At 42.2% G+C, this 11,804-nt stretch overlaps 1 long non-coding RNA gene across 2 annotated transcripts; it reads right to left on the bottom strand.

Moving 5' to 3' along the window:
• Positions 1-659: 659 nt before the first annotated feature.
• Positions 660-11,455, bottom strand: LOC310672066. 2 transcript variants are annotated; one of them, XR_014508377.1, is made up of 4 exons: positions 11,198-11,455; positions 9,986-10,083; positions 5,064-5,159; positions 660-4,040 (listed from the first exon to the last, which is right to left on the bottom strand). It is a non-coding gene; the product is annotated as an uncharacterized lncRNA (long non-coding RNA). The 2 variants fall into 2 exon arrangements; XR_014508378.1 differs by lacking the exon at positions 11,198-11,455 and having other exon boundaries at positions 9,986-10,421.
• Positions 11,456-11,804: the final 349 nt, after the last annotated feature.

The following is an 11,804-nucleotide window of genomic DNA, read 5'->3' as shown; positions in this document are numbered from 1 at the left end:
GTGTGACTTCCATGTGCATTCTCAGCACAGTTGTTCCAAGGCTGACAGCCCTGTTCAGTTTCTCTCTTGTCTCCAGCAATAGTGCCACCTAGTGTATCTGACAGGAAACAGTTCAAGGTGTAGGCAAACAAAATTTCAATTTGGTTTTTGGAAATGTAAAGTTTGGAAATAATGCCAGATGCTTTTAATTCATCAAGAGTTCTAACTTTCCGTTATTTGTGTTTGAATGCCAATTTGCTTATTTTATGTACAGTATTGTGCTTGTGGCAGTGAAGCCTTCTGCACTGATTTTCCCCTTGGGGAAAGTTTTCAGAATGCTTGCAGTCCATCTTCCATGAGAGAAGTGAAAGTTCGCTGTTTGGCTGGGATTAAGATTTCAAACAGACCTTAGAGACAATTGTAGCTTTCTTGTGGGATAGACTTGAGGACTGGGGCAAGATTCTGGGAGATAGGGAGGTTCAGGAACAGGGAAACCAGAGACAAGTTGGGTGGTGCAATGAAGTTCAGCCTAGGCAACAGTTGAGAAACAGGAATGGTAAGGGAAGACTTCATTGCAGGTTTTGTCCCAAGGGAGAGGCACGTGAAAGTTTTTCTGTCTCTGATATTAAAGAATAATCATTTTTTTTATTTATATCCTGCCCTACCCAGCCAAAGCCGGGCTCAGAACGGCTAACAACAGTAAAAATAACACAGTTTACATAAAATCATAATCAATTAATTGAAATACATTCTAAAATCAATTCATTCTAAAATCAATTCAGAGTCAAATTAATGGCAACCATTGGGCTAGAGTTCTGTGAGGATTACCAAAGGAGGGGGTCAGACTGTGCCTCAGCCAAAGGCCTGGTGGAACAGCTCTGTCTTGCAGGCCCTGCGGAAAGATGTCAAGTCCCGCAGGGCTCTAGTCTCTTGTAACAGAGCGTTCCACCAGATCGGGGCCACAGCTGAAAAAGCCCTGGCTCTGGTTGAGGCCAGCCTAACCTCTCTGTGGCCCAGGATCTCCAAGATGTTTTTATTTGAAGACTGTGGGACATACCGGGAGAGGTGGTCCTGTAGGTACGAGGGCCCTTGCACCTTGACTGAAGTAGGGGCACTGTTTGCTGCTTAGTCATGGTCAGGAAGATGTATTGGGCTACTGGTGGTGAACATACAGGGTTAAAGGAAGGGGGTGGGCAAGGAGAAAACAGGAAGAAGGCAAACTTTCACACTGAAGCTGGAAGAGGCTGTGCAGTACTGTCAAAGAAGCACATTGGCCAGGGAGACTTGGCAGGACAAGGCCTATGCAAACACTTGGTTTTAAGGATTGTATGTCTGATATAGGTTCTTCATAAGGCAATCATTAGGGCTCAGGCATAATTTGATGGAAGCCGGGGACATCACAACTATATTGGATTTTTTGAGACTTGGCATTCTAATCTGAGACTGGGCTTTAGTTTGGTGTTCAAGTGGACTAAAGGCACACAAAAGCTGGAAGGGGAAACAAGCCAGGTTTGGTCTCTAGCTTATATTGAGCTAGAAATGTGACGCTTCACCACGGCTACCCCACGTGCTATTACCTGGGCTAATGGAAGCTGTCACTTGTTGTTGATTACTGCCTGTCTGCCTGCCAAAATGTGTATCACACGCTAAGGGGACAATTGATTCTTCAGATCATATGAAATGCCTGAGCAAATAAAAATTGAACAAACAGTCTATCACTGTCTGTAAGTTAGGATGATAAGCCTCAGAAACTCATACGTGCGCATATGCTAGCTATCAGGTAGAGGTGTGAGAGAGTGTGTGTGTCTGTTTAGGAGAAGCAGAGAACATTGAGCTTCACCTGATTTTGCTACCAACAGAACTCTCTGCTGTCTCTGCTCCTCCTTCTTGTCTGCAAAATGCTTCAGGAGATCTTTCCAATGCAAAATGCAGTTTGAATTATATCGAAGTGTTGCATCAGTTTCTCTCTGATTTTCGGATATCAGAACCAACCCAAGTATGGAATCAAGATTAACAAATCTGATGAAGCAAATGTCAGTTTTGCTTAACATTCAGTGTGAGCGTGGAAGTGAGTCTTTTTGTCAGCAATGGTTTGTGCTGCTCCCACCTGTATCCACATACTGGTTCTAGTCTTCATTTCCCACTTTTATTCAGACTTCCATCCTGCATCTCTTTCCACATCTTCTATTTATTGCTCTGAAGCATTTCCCTCTGCCTCTTCAGTTTCTACTCTCAGTCACCTTGACCTCTTCTGCCTCTCTTCCTTTCAGTGTGAACTTGCTGACTCTCCTACCAGTGACCACTTTCCTCAATCCTCTGCCCTCTATTCATGCTTTTTAAGGCTCCTATTTCTTTTATCACATTGTCCTGCTTCCTTCTCCAACTCTTAAGAGATGCTGCATTGCTAGAAATGCCTGATATTAATTGAATTATTGTGCTCCTGGGAAGGTTTCAATCAAAAGCTATTCTGCAGTTCACTCTTTTAATAACCTTTTGTGCATATTTTCTTTGCTTTTCTTCTCGCTCGCTCTGGTGCTGCCTGCTGTTTTGCTTTTCCCCCCTTCTCTTCCTTGTGCTCAAGAACTCTGCATAACCAATGACAAAAGACTGCAATTTCAGCCCAAGGCTGTATAGATAGCAGCAAACTAAACTATGGATTATGCCTTACTTGAAACTCATGCTGAAGGCGATTGCTACTAGCAGGAAATTATTAGTGCCAAAGGGGAGAAGCAATGTATATTCTTGCCCATTAGCAGGTTCAAGCAAAGTGATTGGTGAAGTTAATAAGAAGAGAAAGCAGCAAACTTATTAGATTGCAGCCTCTTAAAGAAAGCATATAATTGGCCATTCCTTCAGATCTTGCCTGAAAGCCAAGAATGAATGTGAAGTGCTAACACACCTTGATTTCCCACTAAGAGAGGCATAAATGGAGCCAGAATCAAATTTGGGCAAGGACAATATCCCTTAATTTGATTTGTCCTTTTACCTTGAGAGAGGCATCCAAGAAGAGTTGACACATTAGAGCCAGAATTCAGGTCAATAAGATACTCTTTTCAGATCAGCATCAAGTCAAACACACCTTGCAGACTGCTTGCATTACAATGGCACCTGGGACACAAGGGTAGCTGCTCAGAGTCATTCTGTCGGGCTCCGGAAAGTTGGATGAGCAAAGCATATGTTTGGAACTTGAAGGACATTGCTGTAATGTGGTCAGAGAGGCTGGTGTTGAAGAGAACACAAGAATGGTGTTGCATGGACTGAAGCAAAGGACAGATAACCCAAAACTAAGCATTGACTAACAGTTCATTGGCATGACGTTTGAGGGTTTGGTAATATAGTGTCAATGACTGACAAAGAATAGCTGCATGCTTCCCAGCCAGATATAATTACAAATTTGTTCTGCCTGACTAACACCACTGTATTGGCCTTTGTTTGATATAGGCCATTTAAACTGCTATGTCTTTGGGTGTGGCCCCCCCAAACTGGTGAAACGGTTAGAATGGCTTTGACCGCTTATATAAAATACAACTCTTGTCCAGAAGAATTTGCAATTTCTGTGCAGTATGGAAACTGGCTGGAGCAGAGGCGCTGAGTTGCACCCAACATTTTTTTGGGGGGTGGGCTGTTACACATTTGTGACATCACACATATGCCACTGCTGCCCTTCAACCTAGACAGGCCGACTCAACTGTTACTCAGAAGTGAGTCCTTCTGACTTCAATGGGAAATACACCCAGGTAAATGTAATTATAGCCTACTGGGATGCAGGTGGTGCTGTGATCTAAACCACTGAGCTTCTTGGGCTTGCCGATCGGAGGGTCGACAGTTCGAATCCACATGACGGGGTGAGCTCCTGTTGCTGTCCCCCAGCTTCTGCCAACATAGCAGTTCGAAAGCATACCAGTGCAAGTAGATAAATAGGTACCGCTGTGGCAGGAAGATAAACGGTGTTTCCATGTGCTCTGGCACTTGTCACAGTCCTCCGTGCACTAGTAGCGGTTTAGTCATGCTAGCCACATGACCCAGAAAACTGTCTGTGAACAAACGCTGGTCCCCTTGGCCTGAAAAGCGAGATGAGCATAGCATCCCTTAGTTACTTTCGACTGGACTAACCATCCAGGGCTCCTTTACTGTACTTTTACCTTTTAATTATAGCCTCAATTTTGCTTTAACTCAGAAAGATGGTGGCAACCAACTTAGCTAACACATGTAAGAGAAGTAGCTGCAATATTTTATTCTGTAAATTTTATAAGTGATGCAAAGAGGAGCAGGCAGCAAAGGAAATTGACCTTCCAGCTCTTAACAATGATAATATACCCGCCATAGAATTCTAGCCCATGCTGAACTGTTTTTCTAACTGAAGCCACTCAAACACTTTGGAGCCTACTGTAATTACAGCAGTGGGCATGTTCTTGGTTGGGGAAACCAGGAACACAAAAACCCTGCTACAAATGAGAAACAAAATTATTCCGAAATATATCCACTTTTGTGCATAGTAACAGAGGAGAAGGAGTATCTTGTGGGTGCAGAGTTTGTAAAATATGGTTCAACACAGGGAGTCTAAATCCTATTATTCACATTAGCCAAGGAGCAATCTTGTTTCTACTTTTCATTTACTTTTCCTATTAAGGCAAGGGTTGTCAGACTTGGACATCTCTCACAGCACTTTCTTACGGCTATAACTTGTTTCTTTCACAGTACTTACAAGGCTGTCATGGTTGAAAGTATGTGCTTTAATTTCTTCCAGTATTGATTCATTCTATGAGCAGAGTAAGGGATTTTCAGTAAATTGCTTAATAACAATGAAGTGCAAAATGCTGATCTCTTTCTTCCATGTCTGTTTTTCATAGCCCCTGTTTCCTTGCAGAAAACATTCACGCCCCAGGAAATTTAAGAAAAAATGTGTTCCTTTAAAAACACCACCACAAAAACTGCTTTCTTTGTTTTAAAAATGCAACATTACTGATTGAAACCAAATAGTGTGTTGTTTCTATCTAGAGTTATTATGGATTCTGGCACATTATAAGAATGTGTCATTCATCTTCAAGAGCAGTGCTCAACAATACCCAATCTCAGGTACTCACTTGGTAGAAAATATAGGAAGGGTGTTGAATTATTCTTCCCGGAGAAAACAGTTCGTAATAATCGCTTTCTGGGTTCCTCCTGACTTTGAATGCTACCTAATTGAGAAAATGAAGTGAATTAATTAATACATGCAGGGACCCAGATGAGCTCCTTAGTCAGAGAAATTGACTGAGGAAATTTTAATCAATTTTTGACTGTCTGTGAAAAATACAAATTAAAAGAATGCCAAGGTGATTTCACTGGGACAGCCGCTAATCTGAGCAAAAGATTTGTACAAACTGGTAATCTGGGAGTTTTATGCAGCTAGCTTCCTCAACACGCCTGACCCCTAAGTACTTGGTTGGCACTATCAGTTGGGCCTGAAGACCATAAGCAAGACAGGGGAAGGGACCTAATAATTAGCAAAGGACCCACCCCCTCAGCCCTCTGTTTCGTTCCTTAATCACTGCATGCAGTGGCTGATAACACACCACGCCAAAGGTGGGAATTCCTTCAGCCTGCAAATCTGTTCTTTTGGCTCCCAAGACTCTTACAGATCTTGCGGAATGTTAAACTATCGCAATTAATATGGAGAGAGGCAACTAATGCTGATTCTACTCAGCCCTGATCCTCATAGTTTAAGTTCAATCATCCCGTTCCATGGGAGCTTGAGGCTCACAGGGGAAGCAGGTGATGTCCTGAGAAGGTCAGTTCAAAGTAAAGGGCAGAACCTAGGACTGGGTCTTACTGGCTAGAGCATTCTCCTTCTGGACAATGGCGATGTTCTGAAATCCCCATGTCCCCATCAGATCTACTGCATGTTGTGCCAGGAAATTCTAATGTATCATTATGTCCTCCCTCAAGGTGATAGGCTATTGGCAGAAGGGATGTGAAACCACCACTGCAGTATGGGAGCTTTGCTGCCTTAAGAGTCCCAAAGTGCTTTATGCTTACTGTTTCCAAGGTAGACTTCAGACTCTCCTATAGCACACCAGTTTGTGCCACTGCACAGTTTGGGGACTTATTGTTCCCATTTGCTCTCCTTTCTGTCATAGGCTTCCCACGTTAAGATTTGGTGAGTTACTCAAATATGCCTTTTGGCAAAGATGACAGTTGTTTGGAAGAGCAGACGTGTTCTCTTCCTCACCTTAGGAACAAAACCTTTAGGAAGAATTCCTTAGATGCGAAATTATGCTTCTGTGATCTCTCAGTATCAAATGAACCAAGGATCCCTGGTGCTCTCTATGTGTACCTCATTCGTAAGCACATAACATATATAATTGTATTTACAGCAGCATAGTTGCTGTTTGATCAGACATCTTAAAGAATGAATTTGTAGCTGATTGTCTGCAACTTTGGTCACATCTCACTGTTTAATATTAGAGAGTGAGAGTGTGGTTTTCCTTTCCACGCGAATGGAGGAAAAGTTAAGTGGATGTGGTCACAGTCCTTATGTGCCCTCATGTTCCTTCAGCCAGTAAATGTCAGTTTAAAGGATTTAATGCCTAGTGTTGCAGAATTATCCTTTTTTTTTTTTAGGGGGGTATAGTAGATTAGAAGGGGACGCGGGTGGTGCTGTGGGTTAAACCACAGAGCCTAGGGCTTGCCGATCAGAAGGTCGTCGGTTCGAATCCCCGTGATGGGGTGAGCTCCCGTTCTCTGTCCCAGCTCCTGCCAACCTAGCAGTTCAAAAGCATGTCAGAGTGCAAATAGATAAATAGGTACCGCTGCGGCGGGAAGGTAAACGGCGTTTCCATGCGCTGCTCTGGTTTGCCAGAAGTGGCTTAGTCATGCTAAGGAAGTCATGACCCGGAAGCTGTACGCTGGCTCCCTCGGCCAATAAAGCGAGATGAGCGCCGCAACCCCAGAGTTGGCCACGACTAGACCTAATGGTCAGGGGTCCCTTTACCTTTACCTTAGCAGATTAGAAGAGGAACCACGTGGTTGCCTCAGCAATGGTGAACATGCTTATTGTGATGGAGTTTTGTTTAATTGCTGTCAGGAGCAGTACAGTACTTATAGTTGGGCACCATTGTCTCAATCTGCCCTCTCTCTCTTCTTAACGGAGTTCCCAAACTGACAGTTTGTACTGGACAGAGGGAAGTGGCACGAAACAGATGACCGCCCTCCCCCAAAAAACTTGCACGACCACCACAACCCATCCACACAGAATCTGGGCGGCCAATGCTTATATATACACATGCCACACAAACATGGAAGGTCCTGCCCATCTTGAACTTTCTCAAATTTTTGTTGTTTTCTGCAGTAGACAAAAAAGTATTGGTTTTTTAAAAAGACACCATTATTCCAAAATATTAGCTGAATAAAGACAATGTTGCATACAATTATAGCACTATAAATTGTAAGTGCAGAAATGCCCTTCATTTGCCAGCTTCACACACACACACACACACACACACACACACATACATACACATACATAGATGGACTTCCACCCACATTGCCTAGCTCATCATTGCAGCGCTGCCACCCACTTCTTTTATATCTGGTATAGAAATGGAGATGAAAGCCATTCACTTTGAATGCCTTGGCCTGAATAGGATTCACGATAGCAGTTGCCTTTCAGACTGAGTAAACAAGCAAGGCTTTTTATAGCAATTAGGCCAAGGTAGGGGGGAAAAACATATCCACATACCCATACACCAAAAGCCTGATTCTTATTATTAACACAATATATCCTGGGGATAACTTAAAACACACAGGGTGCCATTTAAGGCCTTCATTCAGGATGCTGGTTAGCCACATATATATCTTATTGCAGGGTTAAATATTTGGGTTTGGAATCAGGGCAGCGCCATCAATTTGCAGATGGCGACACTCAAATGCCTGCAAAGAATCAATAAGGGAAGGAGGAGAATTTCATTTGGTGTACATTTTTAGTTCTTCTTTTATTATTCGCATGATATATACAGGCAATGAAAAATTTATATAAGGTATATATTACAATATATTAAAGAGAGAGAGAGATAATGACAGTACAATAATTAAATAGCATAGAAATGTATGTCTAAAATTAATACTCAAGACATACATGTAGTTATAGTTTGAAATATTCTTACAATAAACAGTTAAAAGTTTGTTTTCACCTTTTTTGTAAGATATGTATCTTTTCTTTTTAAAATACTCCTATAATCTCAATCTCTCTCTCTCTCTCTCTCCGTGTGTGTGTATGTGTCTACCCTCCCTAATTATAAGAGTGCTGCTTGCTTATTAATTAAAGATTAACCACTTAGCCAGCTGATTTGGTCTGCAGTTTAAAGCAAACTGACCTCAGACACATCTTTTGGACTGATACGTGGATCAGAATGTAATTATCCTTCACACTTCAGATTTTGTAATACTGTTCTTGGTTCAAAGAATGCACTAAACTGCATAGTAGGAATATATATATATTTACGATAAGGTAATGTTTAGAAAATTATCCATTGAAATTAAATACCGGTACTTAAAATTCATGTACTGAGATAAAATATGCAAGCATATATAAATACAAATTTGCATATAAACTTGTTTTAAAATGTCCATCCCTACAACCAGTCAAGAAGTAGTAATCACAGCATCTATTTAGTGCTTTGGAGCTGTGGTCAGTTGGATGAAGGTGAACAAGTTGCAACTGAATCCAGAGAAGACAGATGTAATAGCACCTTCACTCGGCTGGGGATCCATGTGCTCTAAGGAGGGCTAAGGTTGCCACAGATTAGTAGTGTCTCCCCTTCCCTAATGAGATCAGGTTTGCAGTCTAAGAGAGCTACTGGACTCTGCATTGTGTGTGAAAATCCCTCAAGGCAGGGACACCAGCAGTGCATTATTACCAGTGGCGTTCTCATCCCTTCCTAGAGCAAAGGGGCCTAGCAATCTTTATTATCTGTGTAAACTAAGCTAAAGTATTGACAAGACAGGACAAAGGGGACCTGTGGTTAGGGAGTAGAAACAACAACTTGGCTTGCACTACCCGACAGGGTTTAGAGATCTTGGGCTCCTGACCTCTGCAGAGGCTGGGGACCTGTTATAAGGAGATTTCAACTGGTGGCGCTCAGCGTGACACAATGGTTGGCTAGGCTGCTAGAGTGACCGTGGAGAAAGACTAGGAATGAATTCAGCTGAACATTGGTTAGAGCTCATTTTAGACCTGTTTTTGCAACAGCGAAGAAATCACAGTTCGCCATCACCATTGCCCTGCTGTGTTGGCTTGGCCAGAGGAGTTATTCCAAGGAATTCTTACAGGAGGAACCCTTGGCAGCTTACTGGAACTATTATGCACAGCACATTGCAAGTACACACTAGCACTGTCTTGCTCCACATTGAGAACAGGATCTATGATGGTGAGAGGCGGCTGCTTTTCTGTTTTGTTGGATAGCTTTCAGCGTGCACAGCCTCAGAACGTGGGCAGCTTGCTCAAAGGACTGAGGCCAACTACTTTCTTGTTTGATCCATGTCCATTTTGCCCGATTAAGCTGCCAGAGGAGGACAGGCCAGATGGGTGGTTGAGGTTGTAAATCTATCTCCAGAGGAGAACAGTAATCCTGTGGCAATAAAGGAAGCAGTTGTGCTGCATTTAGTTTACATGCCCTCATTTGATTCTACCATGCAGGGTAATTCCTGGCTACTCTCTAATTTGTTTAGTTTGAGGAAGGCGGTAGAGTGGTAACTACTCAACTCCCAAGCTTTGCTGAAGAAAAGTGATTGTTTAGATTCTTTCCCATCTGGATTCCAACCTAGTTTTGGACTGAAATTACTTTGGTTGCCCTTTGAAGATGACCTTCACCAGGAGCTAGCCAGGGGAGTGTAACATTTTGGTGCTGGTGAACCCTTTAGCAGCTTTCAATACCATTAACTCTGATATCCTTCTGGGACCTCTGGCTGACATGGGACTGCTAGGAACTCTGTTGCAATGACTCTAGTCCTATAAGGCTGGACATACCAAGAACAGTGGTGCTTGGCTCCATGACTATGGGGTTCCTCAAGGTCCCATCCTTTCGCCCATGCTATTTAACATCCATGTGAATCTTTCATCTGCACCTATTTGAAAACAAAAATATATTGCACCTATGAATACTAGGCATATGTTCTTGCAGAGGATTGTAACTCTTCTGAAAGGATATCTACACACATATCAAGATATCAAAAATTATAACTTTGGCAGTCTTTGGTAGTATGGGCCATTTCTTTAGCCAGGGGATGGGAAACCTATGGCCCTCCCAGATGTTGTGGAAACTCCAAACTCCCAGCTGTACCAGATAGCAGGGCTCATGGTCAGCATCTGCAGGGCCAAATGTTTTCCCTACCCTGCTCTAGGCCAATGCATATAGATACCAAGGGCTGCTGCAACAGCCAACAAAATAATTTTAATAGGCTGGAAATTAACTCTATTCCCTTGATTTACTCATAGCTGAACCAGATGGCAGCCTTAACCACAAGAGAAAGAAACAGGGAGAGGGAGAGAGAGAGAGAATTGTTTATTGGAAGCATAATAAAGAAAGTACTTAAACTGAAATATAGACTTAGTTCTTAGAGTGCTTTGGAGAAGAACTGGAAGTAGAATGAAGTATGTGACCTTTAAAAAAGGGTACATCCTAGTCTTGGTCTAGCATACCTGAAAAGGTGAGCCTATGGGTCCTTTGATATGGGGTGGACTACTCCAAATTCTCTTATGCAAAGGTAGTGAAGTAAGCCTTACTTTTCAGAGCGCACTATCTGTAGGGATCTGTCCTTCCCTTTAGAATGAATCACAAAGCTTTTCTGCTTTTAAAAGTGCTCAGAGACTGATTATCTTATAGCAAGCCTCACACCTCCCCTCTCATTGACACTCACACAGATACCCACTCCCCAGCCCCCATAGCAGTTATTTCATTTTTAATGGTCATTTGCCATCAAGAAAATCCTTGGTCTACTTGAATAGGTGAACAGATGTTCCATGTAGATGCCAGAGAACCAAGAAGCATCACTGTTGCCACCTTCCCAAAGATATGTGAAGTGCCAGAATTTAAATTTCTGAAAGCTATCCAAAGGAAAAGTTTTCAACACTTCCTCCCGCTCCTGAGATACTTTGCAACTTTGCAATTTAGTTTTGAATGTAAACAGGTGATTCAATTTCACAGTTCCTGACAGAATGTTTGTTTTCAACAAAACTTACTTTCTGGGCCAGCAAGAATTTGGAATGGTCCCAGTGGCTTGCATTTACCTCTCCTAGAAATACACATTTTCTCCTCTGAAATGCAAATTTTCTCACTTTAAAAGAACACTTCTGTCTCCTACATTCTATGGAAAAAATAAATAAAGATAGGAAAAAGTCTTGTATCCAGAGAAATAAACATGAACAGAATTATTAATCACCTCCTCTTAGGAGCTCTTCATTTCTTGTCAGAAGTAAACATACAATTGTCCTAATGCAAAGAGTCCCCCACCCCCACCCCTGACTTGACTCCCTCCCTCCCCCAGGACAGATCAGTCTATTAAGTTTTGCCAAAGAACATGATTATATTATTTATATAACTTAAAAAACGAATGACTAGTAGTAAATATACCGCACTAACCACTGGGGAAGTGTGACTAGTTTCACACCAAAATTCCCACTGGAGCTGCTAGATTTCAAGTCAGGTTATATTTAGCAACATACCATTGTTATGTGACATTCTGTCAAGTGATCAAAGCTCTGTCAAACAATTACTGTGCAGAAGATAAAAGATGCTGGAGAAAATGTTATTTTTGTGATAGCATTTTGCCCGCAGTCTTGCTTCAAT

This window comes from Podarcis tiliguerta, assembly GCF_965153285.1.
Source record: "Podarcis tiliguerta genome assembly, chromosome: 2".
NCBI lineage: Eukaryota > Metazoa > Chordata > Lepidosauria > Squamata > Lacertidae > Podarcis > Podarcis tiliguerta.
Note: the sequence above shows the minus strand (reverse complement) of the source record. Positions and strands in the feature narration are given on the sequence as shown.